Below are 19,838 nucleotides of genomic sequence, written 5' to 3'. Positions count from 1 at the left end.
CCCACTGGAGCCCAGCCCCGGCGCCGCCACCTGTCTGCCGGGGGGTGTCTCTCCACAGCTCCATCCGGAAAAAGCCCCCCCTCCACCGTTTCGCCACGGCCGGGTGCCGGAGAGGGATAGAGGGCCCAGGCCGCTTCCGCGGGCCTGCCGGCCACCTGGGGCGGGGTCCTGAGCTCGGACGGTGGTGTGGGGGCAAGGGTGGCGTTGCTGGGTCTAAGGGGCTTTGCCAACTCAATGGTGGCTCCCACTGGCTTCGGGCCAGCTGCTGTCGGGCAGGAGGGCCGGCCCGGTCTGCGGCCGGGCTGCGCCTAGCGCCGCGTGGGCCGGCAGGTGGGATGCCCAAGGGACCGCAGGCCCCGGGCCCTGAAGGCTCCGGGGCCACATCCCTGTGAGCGACCTGCGGGATCTGGGGTGGGAGGCCAAGCGCCGAAAAGTTTGCTGGGTCCCGCCCGCCCTGGGCTGGGTGGTCGCCAACACCTGCGCCACCACCCGGTCCCCGAGACCTCCGTTCCTCTGCCTAGGCGGGCGGCGGGGCCCCGCCAGGGCGGGCGGGCCGCTGGGCTGGCGGTAAGGCCCAAGGGCCTGCTAAGCTGCGCCTCGAGAGGCAGCCCGCGACCCACCGACACCTACTGCCAAACCAGCCTAGACGGGCCCGATCAAGTGTGGATCTCGGAAGCTAAGCAGGGTCGGGCCTGGTTAGAACTTGGATGGGAGACCTCCTGGATTGGAGAGCTCCTGGGAATACCGGGTGCTGTAGGCTTTTTGCCTCCCGCTCCGCTTTCTCCTTTTGTCGCCTGCGGCGGCTGCAGCGGGGGCCGTCTCCGCCCCCGCCGGGTACCAGGTACCGCTGCAGGCCCCACCTCCTCAGGCCCCTCCCACCACAGCAAGCGTCTGATGGGGCACTCCCCACCTGCCTGACCGGCCAGGCGGCCAGAAGGCGTCCCTGGAAGGCAGCGGCACACCAGACGCTCCGGGGGCGGCCTGACGCCACCCAGACATGGCCGCGGACCCGGGTGCCGTCCGTTCGGCCCGCGAGCCCCGCGAGCTGCACCTGGCCGCAGCCACTGGAGCCCAGCCCCGGCGCCGCCACCTGTCTTCCGGGGTGTCTCTCCACAGCTCCATCCGGAAAAAGCACCCCCTCTGCCGTTTCGCCGCGGCCGTGGGCGGGAGCGGGATCGAGGGCCCGGGCCGCTTCCCCGGGCCTGCCGGCCACCTGGGGCGGGGTCCTGAGCTCGGACGGTGGCGACGGGGCAAGGGTGGCGTTGCTGTGTCTAAGGGGCCGTGCCAACTCAATGGTGGCTCCCAGTGGCTTCGGGCCAGCTGCTGTCGGACAGGAGGGCCGGGCCGGTCTGCCTCTGGGCTACGCCTACCACAGCGTGGGCGGGCAGGTGGGATGCCCGAGGGACCGCCGGCCCCGGGCCCTGAAGTCTCCGGGGCTACGTCCCTGTGAGCGGCCTGTGGGATCTGCGGCGGGGCACGAAGCGCCGAAAAGCTTGCTGTGTCCCACCCGCCCTGGGCTAGGAGGTCGCCAAATCCTCCACCACCCCCCCCCCGTCCCCGAGACCTCCGTTCCCCTGCCTAGGCGGGCGGTGGGGCCCTGCCGGGGCGGGTGGGCCGCTGGCGCGGGGTAAGCCCAAGCGCCTGCTAAGCTGCGCCTCAAGAGGCAGCCCGCGACCCCCCCAGTGTCTACGGCCAAACCACCCTAGACGGGCCCGATCTCGACTCGATCTCGGAAGCTAAGCAGGGTTGGGCCTGGTTAGTAGTTGGATGGGAGACCTCCCAGACGGGAGAGCTCCTGGGAACGCCAGGTGCTGTAGGCTTTTTGCCTCCCGCTACACACCTTCTCCTTTCGTCGACCGCGGCGGTCGTGCCGGTGGCGGCGGTGGCGGCGGCGGTGGCGGCGGCCGTCTCCACCCCCGCCGGGTACCGCTGCAGGCCCCACCTCCTCAGGACCCTCCCACCACAGCAAGCGTCTGATGGGGCACTCCCCGCCTGCCTGAGCGGCCAGGCGGACAGAAGGCGTCCCTGGAAGGCAGCGGCACACCAGACGCTCCGTTGCTGCCCTGACGCGAAACAGACATGGCCGCGGACCCGGGTGCCGTCCACGCGGCCCGCGAGCCCCTCGACCTGCACCTGGCGGCCCCCACTGGAGCCCAGCCCCGGCGCCGCCACCTGTCTGCCGGGGGGTGTCTCTCCACAGCTCCATCCGGAAAAAGCCCCCCCTCCACCGTTTCGCCACGGCAGGGTGCCGGAGAGGGATAGAGGGCCCAGGCCGCTTCCCCGGGCCTGCCGGCCACCTGGGGCGGTGTCCTGAGCTCGGACGGTGGCGACGGGGCAAGGGTGGCGTTGCTGTGTCTAAGGGGCCGTGCCAACTCAATGGTGGCTCCCAGTGGCTTCGGGCCAGCCGCTGTCGGACAGGAGGGCCGGGCCGGTCTGCCTCTGGGCTACGCCTACCACAGCGTGGGCGGGCAGGTGGGATGCCCGAGGGACCGCCGGCCCCGGGCCCTGAAGTCTCCGGGGCTACGTCCCTGTGAGCGGCCTGTGGGATCTGCGGCGGGGCACGAAGCGCCGAAAAGCTTGCTGTGTCCCACCCGCCCTGGGATAGGAGTTCGCCAACTCCTCCACCACCCCCCCGTCCCCGAGACCTCCGTTCCCCTGCCTAGGCGGGCGGTGGGGCCCTGCCGGGGCGGGTCGGCCACTGGCGCGGGGTAAGCCCAAGCGCCTGCTAAGCTGCGCTTCAAGAGGCAGCCCGCGACCCCCCCAGTGTCTACGGCCAAACCACCCTAGACGGGCCCGATCTCGACTCGATCTCGGAAGCTAAGCAGGGTTGGGCCTGGTTAGTAGTTGGATGGGAGACCTCCCAGACGGGAGAGCTCCTGGGAACGCCAGGTGCTGTAGGCTTTTTGCCTCCCGCTTCACACCTTCTCCTTTCGTCGACCGCGGCGGTCGTGGCGGTGGCGGCGGCGGTGGCGGCGGCCGTCTCCACCCCCGCCGGGTACCGCTGCAGGCCCCACCTCCTCAGGACCCTCCCACCACAGCAAGCGTCTGATGGGGCGCTCCCCGCCTGCCTGAGCGGCCAGGCGGCCAGAAGGCGTCCCTGGAAGGCAGCGGCACACCAGACGCTCCGTTGCTGCCCTGACGCGAAACAGACATGGCCGCGGACCCGGGTGCCGTCCACGCGGCCCGCGAGCCCCTCGACCTGCACCTGGCGGCCCCCACTGGAGCCCAGCCCCGGCGCCGCCACCTGTCTGCCGGGGGGTGTCTCTCCACAGCTCCATCCGGAAAAAGCCCCCCCTCCACCGTTTCGCCACGGCCGGGTGCCGGAGAGGGATAGAGGGCCCAGGCCGCTTCCGCGGGCCTGCCGGCCACCTGGGACGGGGTCCTGAGCTCGGACGGTGGCGACGGGGCAAGGGTGGCGTTGCTGGGTCTAAGGGGCTTTGCCAACTCAATGGTGGCTCCCAGTGGCTTCGGGCCAGCTGCTGTCGGGCAGGAGGGCCGGCCCGGTCTGCGGCCGGGCTGCGCCTAGCGCCGCGTGGGCCGGCAGGTGGGATGCCCAAGGGACCGCAGGCCCCGGGCCCTGAAGCCTCCGGGGCCACATCCCTGTGAGCGACCTGCGGGATCTGGGGTGGGAGGCCAAGCGCCGAAAAGTTTGCTGGGTCCCGCCCGCCCTGGGCTGGGTGGTCGCCAACACCTGCGCCACCACCCGGTCCCCGAGACCTCCGTTCCTCTGCCTAGGCGGGCGGCGGGGCCCCGCCAGGGCGGGCGGGCCGCTGGGCTGCCGGTAAGGCCCAAGGGCCTGCTAAGCTGCGCCTCGAGAGGCAGCCCGCGACCCACCGACACCTACTGCCAAACCAGCCTAGACGGGCCCGATCAAGTGTGGATCTCGGAAGCTAAGCAGGGTCGGGCCTGGTTAGAACTTGGATGGGAGACCTCCTGGATTGGAGAGCTCCTGGGAATACCGGGTGCTGTAGGCTTTTTGCCTCCCGCTCCGCTTTCTCCTTCTGTCGCCTGCGGCGGCTGCAGCGGGGGCCGTCTCCGCCCCCGCCGGGTACCAGGTACCGCTGCAGGCCCCACCTCCTCAGGCCCCTCCCACCACAGCAAGCGTCTGATGGGGCACTCCCCACCTGCCTGACCGGCCAGGCGGCCAGAAGGCGTCCCTGGAAGGCAGCGGCACACCAGACGCTCCGGGGGCGGCCTGACGCCACCCAGACATGGCCGCGGACCCGGGTGCCGTCCGTTCGGCCCGCGAGCCCCGCGAGCTGCACCTGGCCGCAGCCACTGGAGCCCAGCCCCGGCGCCGCCACCTGTCTTCCGGGGTGTCTCTCCACAGCTCCATCTGGAAAAAGCACCCGCTCCGCCGTTTCACCGCGGCCGTGGGCGGGAGCGGGATCGAGGGCCCGGGCCGCTTCCCCGGGCCTGCCGGCCACCTGGGGCGGGGTCCTGAGCTCGGACGGTGGCGACGGGGCAAGGGTGGCGTTGCTGTGTCTAAGGGGCCGTGCCAACTCAATGGTGGCTCCCAGTGGCTTCGGGCCAGCTGCTGTCGGACAGGAGGGCCGGGCCGGTCTGCCTCTGGGCTACGCCTACCACAGCGTGGGCGGGCAGGTGGGATGCCCGAGGGACCGCCGGCCCCGGGCCCTGAAGTCTCCGGGGCTACGTCCCTGTGAGTGGCCTGTGGGATCTGCGGCGGGGCACGAAGCGCCGAAAAGCTTGCTGTGTCCCACCCGCCCTGGGCTAGGAGGTCGCCAACTCCTCCACCACCCCCCCCGTCCCCGAGACCTCCGTTCCCCTGCCTAGGCGGGCGGTGGGGCCCTGCCGGGGCGGGTGGGCCGCTGGCGCGGGGTAAGCCCAAGCGCCTGCTAAGCTGCGCCTCAAGAGGCAGCCCGCGACCCCCCCAGTGTCTACGGCCAAACCACCCTAGACGGGCCCGATCTCGACTCGATCTCGGAAGCTAAGCAGGGTTGGGCCCGGTTAGTAGTTGGATGGGAGACCTCCCAGACGGGAGAGCTCCTGGGAACGCCAGGTGCTGTAGGCTTTTTGCCTCCCGCTACACACCTTCTCCTTTCGTCGACCGCGGCGGTCGTGCCGGTGGCGGCGGTGGCGGCGGCGGTGGCGGCGGCGGTGGCGGCGGCCGTCTCCACCCCCGCCGGGTACCGCTGCAGGCCCCACCTCCTCAGGACCCTCCCACCACAGCAAGCGTCTGATGGGGCGCTCCCCGCCTGCCTGAGCGGCCAGGCGGCCAGAAGGCGTCCCTGGAAGGCAGCGGCACACCAGACGCTCCGTTGGTGCCCTGACGCGAAACAGACATGGCCGCGGACCCGGGTGCCGTCCACGTGGCCCGCGAGCCCCTCGACCTGCACCTGGCGGCCCCCACTGGAACCCAGCCCCGGCGCCGCCACCTGTCTGCCGGGGGGTGTCTCTCCACAGCTCCATCCGGAAAAAGCCCCCCCTCCACCGTTTCGCCACGGCCGGGTGCCGGAGAGGGATAGAGGGCCCAGGCCGCTTCCGCGGGCCTGCCGTCCACCTGGGGCGGGGTCCTGAGCTCGGACGGTGGTGTGGGGGCAAGGGTGGCGTTGCTGGGTCTAAGGGGCTTTGCCAACTCAATGGTGGCTCCCACTGGCTTCGGGCCAGCTGCTGTCGGGCAGGAGGGCCGGCCCGGTCTGCGGCCGGGCTGCGCCTAGCGCAGCGTGGGCCGGCAGGTGGGATGCCCAAGGGACCGCAGGCCCCGGGCCCTGAAGGCTCCGGGGCCACATCCCTGTGAGCGACCTGCGGGATCTGGGGTGGGAGGCCAAGCGCCGAAAAGTTTGCTGGGTCCCGCCCGCCCTGGGCTGGGTGGTCGCCAACACCTGCGCCACCACCCGGTCCCCGAGACCTCCGTTCCTCTGCCTAGGCGGGCGGCGGGGCCCCGCCAGGGCGGGCGGGCCGCTGGGCTGGCGGTAAGGCCCAAGGGCCTGCTAAGCTGCGCCTCGAGAGGCAGCCCGCGACCCACCGACACCTACTGCCAAACCAGCCTAGACGGGCCCGATCAAGTGTGGATCTCGGAAGCTAAGCAGGGTCGGGCCTGGTTAGAACTTGGATGGGAGACCTCCTGGATTGGAGAGCTCCTGGGAATACTGGGTGCTGTAGGCTTTTTGCCTCCCGCTCCGCTTTCTCCTTTTGTCGCCTGCGGCGGCTGCAGCGGGGGCCGTCTCCGCCCCCGCCGGGTACCAGGTACCGCTGCAGGCCCCACCTCCTCAGGCCCCTCCCACCACAGCAAGCGTCTGATGGGGCACTCCCCACCTGCCTGACCGGCCAGGCGGCCAGAAGGCGTCCCTGGAAGGCAGCGGCACACCAGACGCTCCGGGGGCGGCCTGACGCCACCCAGACATGGCCGCGGACCCGGGTGCCGTCCGTTCGGCCCGCGAGCCCCGCGAGCTGCACCTGGCCGCAGCCACTGGAGCCCAGCCCCGGCGCCGCCACCTGTCTTCCGGGGTGTCTCTCCACAGCTCCATCCGGAAAAAGCACCCCCTCCGCCGTTTCGCCGCGGCCGTGGGCGGGAGCGGGATCGAGGGCCCGGGCCGCTTCCCCGGGCCTGCCGGCCACCTGGGGCGGGGTCCTGAGCTCGGACGGTGGTGTGGGGGCAAGGGTGGCGTTGCTGGGTCTAAGGGGCTTTGCCAACTCAATGGTGGCTCCCACTGGCTTCGGGCCAGCTGCTGTCGGGCAGGAGGGCCGGCCCGGTCTGCGGCCGGGCTGCGCCTAGCGCAGCGTGGGCCGGCAGGTGGGATGCCCAAGGGACCGCAGGCCCCGGGCCCTGAAGGCTCCGGGGCCACATCCCTGTGAGCGACCTGCGGGATCTGGGGTGGGAGGCCAAGCGCCGAAAAGTTTGCTGGGTCCCGCCCGCCCTGGGCTGGGTGGTCGCCAACACCTGCGCCACCACCCGGTCCCCGAGACCTCCGTTCCTCTGCCTAGGCGGGCGGCGGGGCCCCGCCAGGGCGGGCGGGCCGCTGGGCTGGCGGTAAGGCCCAAGGGCCTGCTAAGCTGCGCCTCGAGAGGCAGCCCGCGACCCACCGACACCTACTGCCAAACCAGCCTAGACGGGCCCGATCAAGTGTGGATCTCGGAAGCTAAGCACGGTCGGGCCTGGTTAGAACTTGGATGGGAGACCTCCTGGATTGGAGAGCTCCTGGGAATACCGGGTGCTGTAGGCTTTTTGCCTCCCGCTCCGCTTTGTCCTTTCGTCGCCTGCGGCGGCTGCGGCGGCGGCCGTCTCCGCCCCCGCCGGGTACCAGGTACCGCTGCAGGCCCCACCTCCTCAGGCCCCTCCCACCACAGCAAGCGTCTGATGGGGCACTCCCCACCTGCCTGACCGGCCAGGCGGCCAGAAGGCGTCCCTGGAAGGCAGCGGCACACCAGACGCTCCGGGGGCGGCCTGACGCCACCCAGACATGGCCGCGGACCCGGGTGCCGTCCGTTCGGCCCGCGAGCCCCGCGAGCTGCACCTGGCCGCAGCCACTGGAGCCCAGCCCCGGCGCCGCCACCTGTCTTCCGGGGTGTCTCTCCACAGCTCCATCCGGAAAAAGCACCCCCTCCGCCGTTTCGCCGCGGCCGTGGGCGGGAGCGGGATCGAGGGCCCGGGCCGCTTCCCCGGGCCTGCCGGCCACCTGGGGCGGGGTCCTGAGCTCGGACGGTGGTGTGGGGGCAAGGGTGGCGTTGCTGGGTCTAAGGGGCTTTGCCAACTCAATGGTGGCTCCCACTGGCTTCGGGCCAGCTGCTGTCGGGCAGGAGGGCCGGCCCGGTCTGCGGCCGGGCTGCGCCTAGCGCAGCGTGGGCCGGCAGGTGGGATGCCCAAGGGACCGCAGGCCCCGGGCCCTGAAGGCTCCGGGGCCACATCCCTGTGAGCGACCTGCGGGATCTGGGGTGGGAGGCCAAGCGCCAAAAAGTTTGCTGGGTCCCGCCCGCCCTGGGCTGGGTGTTCGCCAACACCTGCGCCACCACCCGGTCCCCGAGACCTCCGTTCCTCTGCCTAGGCGGGCGGCGGGGCCCCGCCAGGGCGGGCGGGCCGCTGGGCTGGCGGTAAGGCCCAAGGGCCTGCTAAGCTGCGCCTCGAGAGGCAGCCCGCGACCCACCGACACCTACTGCCAAACCAGCCTAGACGGGCCCGATCAAGTGTGGATCTCGGAAGCTAAGCAGGGTCGGGCCTGGTTAGAACTTGGATGGGAGACCTCCTGGATTGGAGAGCTCCTGGGAATACCGGGTGCTGTAGGCTTTTTGCCTCCCGCTCCGCTTTGTCCTTTCGTCGCCTGCGGCGGCAGCGGAGGCGGCCGTCTCCGCCCCCGCCGGGTACCAGGTACCGCTGCAGGCCCCACCTCCTCAGGCCCCTCCCACCACAGCAAGCGTCTGATGGGGCACTCCCCACCTGCCTGACCGGCCAGGCGGCCAGAAGGCGTCCCTGGAAGGCAGCGGCACACCAGACGCTCCGGGGGCGGCCTGACGCCACCCAGACATGGCCGCGGACCCGGGTGCCGTCCGTTCGGCCCGCGAGCCCCGCGAGCTGCACCTGGCCGCAGCCACTGGAGCCCAGCCCCGGCGCCGCCACCTGTCTTCCGGGGTGTCTCTCCACAGCTCCATCCGGAAAAAGCACCCCCTCCGCCGTTTCGCCGCGGCCGTGGGCGGGAGCGGGATCGAGGGCCTGGGCCGCTTCCCCGGGCCTGCCGGCCACCTGGGGCGGGGTCCTGAGCTCGGACGGTGGCGTCGGGGCAAGGGTGGCGTTGCTGCGTCTAAGGGGCCGTGCCAACTCAATGGTGGCTCCCAGTGGCTTCGGGCCAGCTGCTGTCGGACAGGAGGGCCGGGCCGGTCTGCCTCTGGGCTACGCCTACCACAGCGTGGGCGGGCAGGTGGGATGCCCGAGGGACCGCCGGCCCCGGGCCCTGAAGTCTCCGGGGCTACGTCCCTGTGAGCGGCCTGTGGGATCTGCGGCGGGGCACGAAGCGCCGAAATGCTTGCTGTGTCCCACCCGCCCTGGGCTAGGAGGTCGCCAACTCCTCCACCACCCCCCCGTCCCCGAGACCTCCGTTCCCCTGCCTAGGCGGGCGGTGGGGCCCTGCCGGGGCGGGTGGGCCGCTGGCGCGGGGTAAGCCCAAGCGCCTGCTAAGCTGCGCCTCAAGAGGCAGCCCGCGACCCCCCCAGTGTCTACGGCCAAACCACCCTAGACGGGCCTGATCTCGACTCGATCTCGGAAGCTAAACAGGGTTGGGCCTGGTTAGTAGTTGGATGGGAGACCTCCCAGACGGGAGAGCTCCTGGGAACGCCAGGTGCTGTAGGCTTTTTGCCTCCCGCTACACACCTCCTTTCGTCGACCGCGGCGGTCGTGCCGGTGGCGGCGGTGGCGGCGGCGGTGGCGGCGGCGGTGGCGGCGGCCGTCTCCACCCCCGCCGGGTACCGCTGCAGGCCCCACCTCCTCAGGACCCTCCCACCACAGCAAGCGTCTGATGGGGCGCTCCCCGCCTGCCTGAGCGGCCAGGCGGCCAGAAGGCGTCCCTGGAAGGCAGCGGCACACCGGACGCTCCGTTGGTGCCCTGACGCGAAACAGACATGGCCGCGGACCCGGGTGCCGTCCACGCGGCCCGCGAGCCCCTCGACCTGCACCTGGCGGCCCCCACTGGAGCCCAGCCCCGGCGCCGCCACCTGTCTGCCGGGGGGTGTCTCTCCACAGCTCCATCCGGAAAAAGCCCCCCCTCCACCGTTTCGCCACGGCCGGGTGCCGGAGAGGGATAGAGGGCCCAGGCCGCTTCCGCGGGCCTGCCGGCCACCTGGGGCGGGGTCCTGAGCTCGGACGGTGGTGTGGGGGCAAGGGTGGCGTTGCTGGGTCTAAGGGGCTTTGCCAACTCAATGGTGGCTCCCACTGGCTTCGGGCCAGCTGCTGTCGGGCAGGAGGGCCGGCCCGGTCTGCGGCCGGGCTGCGCCTAGCGCAGCGTGGGCCGGCAGGTGGGATGCCCAAGGGACCGCAGGCCCCGGGCCCTGAAGGCTCCGGGGCCACATCCCTGTGAGCGACCTGCGGGATCTGGGGTGGGAGGCCAAGCGCCAAAAAGTTTGCTGGGTCCCGCCCGCCCTGGGCTGGGTGTTCGCCAACACCTGCGCCACCACCCGGTCCCCGAGACCTCCGTTCCTCTGCCTAGGCGGGCGGCGGGGCCCCGCCAGGGCGGGCGGGCCGCTGGGCTGGCGGTAAGGCCCAAGGGCCTGCTAAGCTGCGCCTCGAGAGGCAGCCCGCGACCCACCGACACCTACTGCCAAACCAGCCTAGACGGGCCCGATCAAGTGTGGATCTCGGAAGCTAAGCAGGGTCGGGCCTGGTTAGAACTTGGATGGGAGACCTCCTGGATTGGAGAGCTCCTGGGAATACCAGGTGCTGTAGGCTTTTTGCCTCCCGCTCCGCTTTGTCCTTTCGTCGCCTGCGGCGGCAGCAGAGGCGGCCGTCTCCGCCCCCGCCGGGTACCAGGTACCGCTGCAGGCCCCACCTCCTCAGGCCCCTCCCACCACAGCAAGCGTCTGATGGGGCACTCCCCACCTGCCTGACCGGCCAGGCGGCCAGAAGGCGTCCCTGGAAGGCAGCGGCACACCAGACGCTCCGGGGGCGGCCTGACGCCACCCAGACATGGCCGCGGACCCGGGTGCCGTCCGTTCGGCCCGCGAGCCCCGCGAGCTGCACCTGGCCGCAGCCACTGGAGCCCAGCCCCGGCGCCGCCACCTGTCTTCCGGGGTGTCTCTCCACAGCTCCATCCGGAAAAAGCACCCCCTCCGCCGTTTCGCCGCGGCCGTGGGCGGGAGCGGGATCGAGGGCCCGGGCCGCTTCCCCGGGCCTGCCGGCCACCTGGGGCGGGGTCCTGAGCTCGGACGGTGGCGACGGGGCAAGGGTGGCGTTGCTGTGTCTAAGGGGCCGTGCCAACTCAATGGTGGCTCCCAGTGGCTTCGGGCCAGCTGCTGTCGGACAGGAGGGCCGGGCCGGTCTGCCTCTGGGCTACGCCTACCACAGCGTGGGCGGGCAGGTGGGATGCCCGAGGGACCGCCGGCCCCGGGCCCTGAAGTCTCCGGGGCTACGTCCCTGTGAGCGGCCTGTGGGATCTGCGGCGGGGCACGAAGCGCCGAAAAGCTTGCTGTGTCCCACCCGCCCTGGGCTAGGAGGTCGCCAACTCCTCCACCACCCCCCCCCGTCCCCGAGACCTCCGTTTCCCTGCCTAGGCGGGCGGTGGGCCCTTGCCGGGGCGGGTGGGCCGCTGGCGCGGGGTAAGCCCAAGCGCCTGCTAAGCTGCGCCTCAAGAGGCAGCCCGCGACCCCCCCAGTGTCTACGGCCAAACCACCCTAGACGGGCCCGATCTAGACTCGATCTCGGAAGCTAAGCAGGGTTGGGCCCGGTTAGTAGTTGGATGGGAGACCTCCCAGACGGGAGAGCTCCTGGGAACGCCAGGTGCTGTAGGCTTTTTGCCTCCCGCTTCACACCTTCTCCTTTCGTCGACCGCGGCGGTCGTGGCGGTGGCGGCGGCGGTGGCGGCGGCCGTCTCCACCCCCGCCGGGTACCGCTGCAGGCCCCACCTCCTCAGGACCCTCCCACCACAGCAAGCGTCTGATGGGGCGCTCCCCGCCTGCCTGAGCGGCCAGGCGGCCAGAAGGCGTCCCTGGAAGGCAGCGGCACACCAGACGCTCCGTTGCTGCCCTGACGCGAAACAGACATGGCCGCGGACCCGGGTGCCGTCCACGCGGCCCGCGAGCCCCTCGACCTGCACCTGGCGGCCCCCACTGGAGCCCAGCCCCGGCGCCGCCACCTGTCTGCCGGGGGGTGTCTCTCCACAGCTCCATCCGGAAAAAGCCCCCCCTCCACCGTTTCGCCACGGCCGGGTGCCGGAGAGGGATAGAGGGCCCAGGCCGCTTCCGCGGGCCTGCCGGCCACCTGGGGCAGGGTCCTGAGCTCGGACGGTGGTGTGGGGGCAAGGGTGGCGTTGCTGGGTCTAAGGGGCTTTGCCAACTCAATGGTGGCTCCCACTGGCTTCAGGCCAGCTGCTGTCGGGCAGGAGGGCCGGCCCGGTCTGCGGCCGGGCTGCGCCTAGCGCCGCGTGGGCCGGCAGGTGGGATGCCCAAGGGACCGCAGGCCCCGGGCCCTGAAGGCTCCGGGGCCACATCCCTGTGAGCGACCTGCGGGATCTGGGGTGGGAGGCCAAGCGCCGAAAAGTTTGCTGGGTCCCGCCCGCCCTGGGCTGGGTGGTCGCCAACACCTGCGCCACCACCCGGTCCCCGAGACCTCCGTTCCTCTGCCTAGGCGGGCGGCGGGGCCCCGCCAGGGCGGGCGGGCCGCTGGGCTGGCGGTAAGGCCCAAGGGCCTGCTAAGCTGCGCCTCGAGAGGCAGCCCGCGACCCACCGACACCTACTGCCAAACCAGCCTAGACGGGCCCGATCAAGTGTGGATCTCGGAAGCTAAGCAGGGTCGGGCCTGGTTAGAACTTGGATGGGAGACCTCCTGGATTGGAGAGCTCCTGGGAATACCGGGTGCTGTAGGCTTTTTGCCTCCCGCTCCGCTTTCTCCTTTTGTCGCCTGCGGCGGCTGCGGCGGCGGCCGTCTCCGCCCCCAGCGGGTACCAGGTACCGCTGCAGGCCCCACCTCCTCAGGCCCCTCCCACCACAGCAAGCGTCTGATGGGGCACTCCCCACCTGCCTGACCGGCCAGGCGGCCAGAAGGCGTCCCTGGAAGGCAGCGGCACACCAGACGCTCCGGGGGCGGCCTGACGCCACCCAGACATGGCCGCGGACCCGGGTGCCGTCCGTTCGGCCCGCGAGCCCCGCGAGCTGCACCTGGCCGCAGCCACTGGAGCCCAGCCCCGGCGCCGCCACCTGTCTTCCGGGGTGTCTCTCCACAGCTCCATCCGGAAAAAGCACCCCCTCCGCCGTTTCGCCGCGGCCGTGGGCGGGAGCGGGATCGAGGGCCCTGGCCGCTTCCCCGGGCCTGCCGGCCACCTGGGGCGGGGTCCTGAGCTCGGACGGTGGCGACGGGGCAAGGGTGGCGTTGCTGTGTCTAAGGGGCCGTGCCAACTCAATGGTGGCTCCCAGTGGCTTCGGGCCAGCTGCTGTCGGACAGGAGGGCCGGGCCGGTCTGCCTCTGGGCTACGCCTACCACAGCGTGGGCGGGCAGGTGGGATGCCCGAGGGACCGCCGGCCCCGGGCCCCGAAGTCTCCGGGGCTACGTCCCTGTGAGCGGCCTGTGGGATCTGCGGCGGGGCACGAAGCGCCGAAAAGCTTGCTGTGTCCCACCCGCCATGGGATAGGAGTTCGCCAACTCCTCCACCACCCCCCCGTCCCCGAGACCTCCGTTCCCCTGCCTAGGCGGGCGGTGGGGCCCTGCCGGGGCGGGTGGGCCGCTGGCGCGGGGTAAGCCCAAGCGCCTGCTAAGCTGCGCCTCAAGAGGCAGCCCGCGACCCCCCCAGTGTCTACGGCCAAACCACCCTAGACGGGCCCGATCTCGACTCGATCTCGGAAGCTAAGCAGGGTTGGGCCTGGTTAGTAGTTGGATGGGAGACCTCCCAGACGGGAGAGCTCCTGGGAACGCCAGGTGCTGTAGGCTTTTTGCCTCCCGCTTCACACCTTCTCCTTTCGTCGACCGCGGCGGTCGTGGCGGTGGCGGCGGTGGCGGCGGCGGTGGCGGCGGCGGTGGCGGCGGCCGTCTCCACCCCCGCCGGGTACCGCTGCAGGCCCCACCTCCTCAGGACCCTCCCACCACAGCAAGCGTCTGATGGGGCGCTCCCCGCCTGCCTGAGCGGCCAGGCGGCCAGAAGGCGTCCCTGGAAGGCAGAGGCACACCAGACGCTCCGTTGCTGCCCTGACGCGAAACAGACATGGCCGCGGACCCGGGTGCCGTCCACGCGGCCCGCGAGCCCCTCGACCTGCACCTGGCGGCCCCCACTGGAGCCCAGCCCCGGCGCCGCCACCTGTCTGCCGGGGGGTGTCTCTCCACAGCTCCATCCGGAAAAAGCCCCCCCTCCACCGTTTCGCCACGGCCGGGTGCCGGAGAGGGATAGAGGGCCCAGGCCGCTTCCGCGGGCCTGCCGGCCACCTGGGGCGGGATCCTGAGCTCGGACGGTGGTGTGGGGGCAAGGGTGGCGTTGCTGGGTCTAAGGGGCTTTGCCAGCTCAATGGTGGCTCCCACTGGCTTCGGGCCAGCTGCTGTCGGGCAGGAGGGCCGGCCCGGTCTGCGGCCGGGCTGCGCCTAGCGCCGCGTGGGCCGGCAGGTGGGATGCCCAAGGGACCGCAGGCCCCGGGCCCTGAAGCCTCCGGGGCCACATCCCTGTGAGCGACCTGCGGGATCTGGGGTGGGAGGCCAAGTGCCGAAAAGTTTGCTGGGTCCCGCCCGCCCTGGGCTGGGTGGTCGCCAACACCTGCGCCACCACCCGGTCCCCGAGACCTCCGTTCCTCTGCCTAGGCGGGCGGCGGGGCCCCGCCAGGGCGGGCGGGCCGCTGGGCTGGCGGTAAGGCCCAAGGGCCTGCTAAGCTGCGCCTCGAGAGGCAGCCCGCGACCCACCGACACCTACTGCCAAACCAGCCTAGACGGGCCCGATCAAGTGTGGATCTCGGAAGCTAAGCAGGGTCGGGCCTGGTTAGAACTTGGATGGGAGACCTCCTGGATTGGAGAGCTCCTGGGAATACCGGGTGCTGTAGGCTTTTTGCCTCCCGCTCCGCTTTCTCCTTCTGTCGCCTGCGGCGGCTGCAGCGGGGGCCGTGTCCGCCCCCGCCGGGTACCAGGTACCGCTGCAGGCCCCACCTCCTCAGGCCCCTCCAACCACAGCAAGCGTCTGATGGGGCACTCCCCACCTGCCTGACCGGCCAGGCGGCCAGAAGGCGTCCCTTGAAGGCAGCGGCACACCAGACGCTCCGGGGGCGGCCTGACGCCACCCAGACATGGCCGCGGACCCGGGTGCCGTCCGTTCGGCCCGCGAGCCCCGCGAGCTGCACCTGGCCGCAGCCACTGGAGCCCAGCCCCGGCGCCGCCACCTGTCTTCCGGGGTGTCTCTCCACAGCTCCATCCGGAAAAAGCACCCCCTCCGCCGTTTCGCCGCGGCCGTGGGCGGGAGCGGGATCGAGGGCCCGGGCCGCTTCCCCGGGCCTGCCGGCCACCTGGGGCGGGGTCCTGAGCTCGGACGGTGGCGACGGGGCAAGGGTGGCGTTGCTGTGTCTAAGGGGCCGTGCCAACTCAATGGTGGCTCCCAGTGGCTTCGGGCCAGCTGCTGTCGGACAGGAGGGCCGGGCCGGTCTGCCTCTGGGCTACGCCTACCACAGCGTGGGCGGGCAGGTGGGATGCCCGAGGGACCGCCGGCCCCGGGCCCTGAAGTCTCCGGGGCTACGTCCCTGTGAGCGGCCTGTGGGATCTGCGGCGGGGCACGAAGCGCCGAAAAGCTTGCTGTGTCCCACCCGCCCTGGGATAGGAGTTCGCCAACTCCTCCACCACCCCCCCGTCCCCGAGACCTCCGTTCCCCTGCCTAGGCGGGCGGTGGGGCCCTGCCGGGGCGGGTCGGCCGCTGGCGCGGCGTAAGCCCAAGCGCCTGCTAAGCTGCGCCTCAAGAGGCAGCCCGCGACCCCCCCAGTGTCTACGGCCAAACCACCCTAGACGGGCCCGATCTCGACTCGATCTTGGAAGCTAAGCAGGGTTGGGCCTGGTTAGTAGTTGGATGGGAGACCTCCCAGACGGGAGAGCTCCTGGGAACGCCAGGTGCTGTAGGCTTTTTGCCTCCCGCTTCACACCTTCTTTCGTCGACCGCGGCGGTCGTGGCGGTGGCGGCGGCGGTGGCGGCGGCCGTCTCCACCCCCGCCGGGTACCGCTGCAGGCCCCACCTCCTCAGGACCCTCCCACCACAGCAAGCGTCTGATGGGGCGCTCCCCGCCTGCCTGAGCGGCCAGGCGGCCAGAAGGCGTCCCTGGAAGGCAGCGGCACACCAGACGCTCCGTTGCTGCCCTGACGCGAAACAGACATGGCCGCGGACCCGGGTGCCGTCCACGCGGCCCGCGAGCCCCTCGACCTGCACCTGGCGGCCCCCACTGGAGCCCAGCCCCGGCGCCGCCACCTGTCTGCCGGGGGGTGTCTCTCCACAGCTCCATCCGGAAAAAGCCCCCCCTCCACCGTTTCGCCACGGCCGGGTGCCGGAGAGGGATAGAGGGCCCAGGCCGCTTCCGCGGGCCTGCCGGCCACCTGGGGCGGGGTCCTGAGCTCGGACGGTGGTGTGGGGGCAAGGGTGGCGTTGCTGGGTCTAAGGGGCTTTGCCAACTCAATGGTGGCTCCCACTGGCTTCGGGCCAGCTGCTGTCGGGCAGGAGGGCCGGCCCGGTCTGCGGCCGGGCTGCGCCTAGCGCCGCGTGGGCCGGCAGGTGGGATGCCCAAGGGACCGCAGGCCCCGGGCCCTGAAGGCTCCGGGGCCACATCCCTGTGAGCGACCTGCGGGATCTGGGGTGGGAGGCCAAGCGCCGAAAAGTTTGCTGGGTCCCGCCCGCCCTGGGCTGGGTGGTCGCCAACACCTGCGCCACCACCCGGTCCCCGAGACCTCCGTTCCTCTGCCTAGGCGGGCGGCGGGGCCCCGCCAGGGCGGGCGGGCCGCTGGGCTGGCGGTAAGGCCCAAGGGCCTGCTAAGCTGCGCCTCGAGAGGCAGCCCGCGACCCACCGACACCTACTGCCAAACCAGCCTAGACGGGCCCGATCAAGTGTGGATCTCGGAAGCTAAGCAGGGTCGGGCCTGGTTAGAACTTGGATGGGAGACCTCCTGGATTGGAGAGCTCCTGGGAATACCGGGTGCTGTAGGCTTTTTGCCTCCCGCTCCGCTTTCTCCTTTTGTCGCCTGCGGCGGCTGCGGCAGCGGCCGTCTCCGCCCCCGGCGGGTACCAGGTACCGCTGCAGGCCCCACCTCCTCAGGCCCCTCCCACCACAGCAAGCGTCTGATGGGGCACTCCCCACCTGCCTGACCGGCCAGGCGGCCAGAAGGCGTCCCTGGAAGGCAGCGGCACACCAGACGCTCCGGGGGCGGCCTGACGCCACCCAGACATGGCCACGGACCCGGGTGCCGTCCATTCGGCCCGCGAGCCCCGCGAGCTGCACCTGGCCGCAGCCACTGGAGCCCAGCCCCGGCGCCGCCACCTGTCTTCCGGGGTGTCTCTCCACAGCTCCATCCGGAAAAAGCACCCCCTCCGCCGTTTCGCCGCGGCGGTGGGCGGGAGCGGGATCGAGGGCCCTGGCCGCTTCCCCGGACCTGCCGGCCACCTGGGGCGGGGTCCTGAGCTCGGACGGTGGCGACGGGGCAAGGGTGGCGTTGCTGTGTCTAAGGGGCCGTGCCAACTCAATGGTGGCTCCCAGTGGCTTCGGGCCAGCTGCTGTCGGACAGGAGGGCCGGTCCGGTCTGCCTCTGGGCTACGCCTACCACAGCGTGGGCGGGCAGGTGGGATGCCCGAGGGACCGCCGGCCCCGGGCCCTGAAGTCTCCGGGGCTACGTCCCTGTGAGCGGCCTGTGGGATCTGCGGCGGGGCACGAAGCGCCGAAAAGCTTGCTGTGTCCCACCCGCCATGGGATAGGAGTTCGCCAACTCCTCCACCACCCCCCCGTCCCCGAGACCTCCGTTCCCCTGCCTAGGCGGGCGGTGGGGCCCTGCCGGGGCGGGTGGGCCGCTGGCGCGGGGTAAGCCCAAGCGCCTGCTAAGCTGCGCCTCAAGAGGCAGCCCGCGACCCCCCCAGTGTCTACGGCCAAACCACCCTAGACGGGCCCGATCTCGACTCGATCTCGGAAGCTAAGCAGGGTTGGGCCTGGTTAGTAGTTGGATGGGAGACCTCCCAGACGGGAGAGCTCCTGGGAACGCCAGGTGCTGTAGGCTTTTTGCCTCCCGCTACACACCTTCTCCTTTCGTCGACCGCGGCGGTCGTGCCGGTGGCGGCGGTGGCGGCGGCGGTGGCGGCGGCGGTGGCGGCGGCCGTCTCCACCCCCGCCGGGTACCGCTGCAGGCCCCACCTCCTCAGGACCCTCCCACCACAGCAAGCTTCTGATGGGGCGCTCCCCGCCTGCCTGAGCGGCCAGGCGGCCAGAAGGCGTCCCTGGAAGGCAGCGGCACACCAGACGCTCCGTTGCTGCCCTGACGCGAAACAGACATGGCCGCGGACCCGGGTGCCGTCCACGCGGCCCGCGAGCCCCTCGACCTGCACCTGGCGGCCCCCACTGGAGCCCAGCCCCGGCACCGCCACCTGTCTGCCGGGGGGTGTCTCTCCACAGCTCCATCCGGAAAAAGACCCCCCTCCACCGTTTCGCCACGGCCGGGTGCCGGAGAGGGATAGAGGGCCCAGGCCGCTTCCGCGGGCCTGCCGGCCACCTGGGGCGGGGTCCTGAGCTCGGACGGTGGTGTGGGGGCAAGGGTGGCGTTGCTGGGTCTAAGGGGCTTTGCCAACTCAATGGTGGCTCCCACTGGCTTCGGGCCAGCTGCTGTCGGGCAGGAGGGCCGGCCCGGTCTGCGGCCGGGCTGCGCCTAGCGCAGCGTGGGCCGGCAGGTGGGATGCCCAAGGGACCGCAGGCCCCGGGCCCTGAAGGCTCCGGGGCCACATCCCTGTGAGCGACCTGCGGGATCTGGGGTGGGAGGCCAAGCGCCGAAAAGTTTGCTGGGTCCCGCCCGCCCTGGGCTGGGTGGTCGCCAACACCTGCGCCACCACCCGGTCCCCGAGACCTCCGTTCCTCTGCCTAGGCGGGCGGCGGGGCCCCGCCAGGGCGGGCGGGCCGCTGGGCTGGCGGTAAGGCCCAAGGGCCTGCTAAGCTGCGCCTCGAGAGGCAGCCCGCGACCCACCGACACCTACTGCCAAACCAGCCTAGACGGGCCCGATCAAGTGTGGATCTCGGAAGCTAAGCACGGTCGGGCCTGGTTAGAACTTGGATGGGAGACCTCCTGGATTGGAGAGCTCCTGGGAATACCGGGTGCTGTAGGCTTTTTGCCTCCCGCTCCGCTTTGTCCTTTCGTCGCCTGCGGCGGCTGCGGCGGCGGCCGTCTCCGCCCCCGCCGGGTACCAGGTACCGCTGCAGGCCCCACCTCCTCAGGCCCCTCCCACCACAGCAAGCGTCTGATGGGGCACTCCCCACCTGCCTGACCGGCCAGGCGGCCAGAAGGCGTCCCTGGAAGGCAGCGGCACACCAGACGCTCCGGGGGCGGCCTGACGCCACCCAGACATGGCCGCGGACCCGGGTGCCGTCCGTTCGGCCCGCGAGCCCCGCGAGCTGCACCTGGCCGCAGCCACTGGAGCCCAGCCCCGGCGCCGCCACCTGTCTTCCGGGGTGTCTCTCCACAGCTCCATCCGGAAAAAGCACCCCCTCCGCCGTTTCGCCGCGGCCGTGGGCGGGAGCGGGATCGAGGGCCCGGGCCGCTTCCCCGGGCCTGCCGGCCACCTGGGGCGGGGTCCTGAGCTCGGACGGTGGTGTGGGGGCAAGGGTGGCGTTGCTGGGTCTAAGGGGCTTTGCCAACTCAATGGTGGCTCCCACTGGCTTCGGGCCAGCTGCTGTCGGGCAGGAGGGCCGGCCCGGTCTGCGGCCGGGCTGCGCCTAGCGCAGCGTGGGCCGGCAGGTGGGATGCCCAAGGGACCGCAGGCCCCGGGCCCTGAAGGCTCCGGGGCCACATCCCTGTGAGCGACCTGCGGGATCTGGGGTGGGAGGCCAAGCGCCAAAAAGTTTGCTGGGTCCCGCCCGCCCTGGGCTGGGTGTTCGCCAACACCTGCGCCACCACCCGGTCCCCGAGACCTCCGTTCCTCTGCCTAGGCGGGCGGCGGGGCCCCGCCAGGGCGGGCGGGCCGCTGGGCTGGCGGTAAGGCCCAAGGGCCTGCTAA

General features: G+C 71.9%; 7 pseudogenes; all 7 read left to right on the top strand.

Moving 5' to 3' along the window:
• The first annotated feature begins 1,684 nt into the window (after window positions 1–1,684).
• LOC132507630 (5S ribosomal RNA) lies at window positions 1,685–1,820 on the top strand (annotated as a pseudogene).
• Window positions 1,821–2,765: 945 nt separating this feature from the next.
• Window positions 2,766–2,901, top strand: LOC132507629 (5S ribosomal RNA; annotated as a pseudogene).
• Window positions 2,902–4,896: 1,995 nt separating this feature from the next.
• Window positions 4,897–5,032, top strand: LOC132507641 (5S ribosomal RNA; annotated as a pseudogene).
• A 4,131-nt stretch (window positions 5,033–9,163) lies between these two features.
• Window positions 9,164–9,299, top strand: LOC132507653 (5S ribosomal RNA; annotated as a pseudogene).
• A 4,144-nt stretch (window positions 9,300–13,443) lies between these two features.
• On the top strand, window positions 13,444–13,579 carry LOC132507628 (5S ribosomal RNA; annotated as a pseudogene).
• Window positions 13,580–15,594: 2,015 nt separating this feature from the next.
• On the top strand, window positions 15,595–15,730 carry LOC132507651 (5S ribosomal RNA; annotated as a pseudogene).
• Window positions 15,731–17,721: 1,991 nt separating this feature from the next.
• Window positions 17,722–17,857, top strand: LOC132507627 (5S ribosomal RNA; annotated as a pseudogene).
• The last annotated feature ends 1,981 nt before the right edge of the window (window positions 17,858–19,838 follow it).

Source organism: Lagenorhynchus albirostris, chromosome 16, assembly GCF_949774975.1.
Source record: "Lagenorhynchus albirostris chromosome 16, mLagAlb1.1, whole genome shotgun sequence".
In the NCBI taxonomy this organism is placed as follows: Eukaryota; Metazoa; Chordata; class Mammalia; order Artiodactyla; family Delphinidae; genus Lagenorhynchus; species Lagenorhynchus albirostris.
The sequence above is the reverse complement of the archived record's forward strand: the minus strand, read 5'-3'. Positions and strand labels throughout refer to the sequence as shown.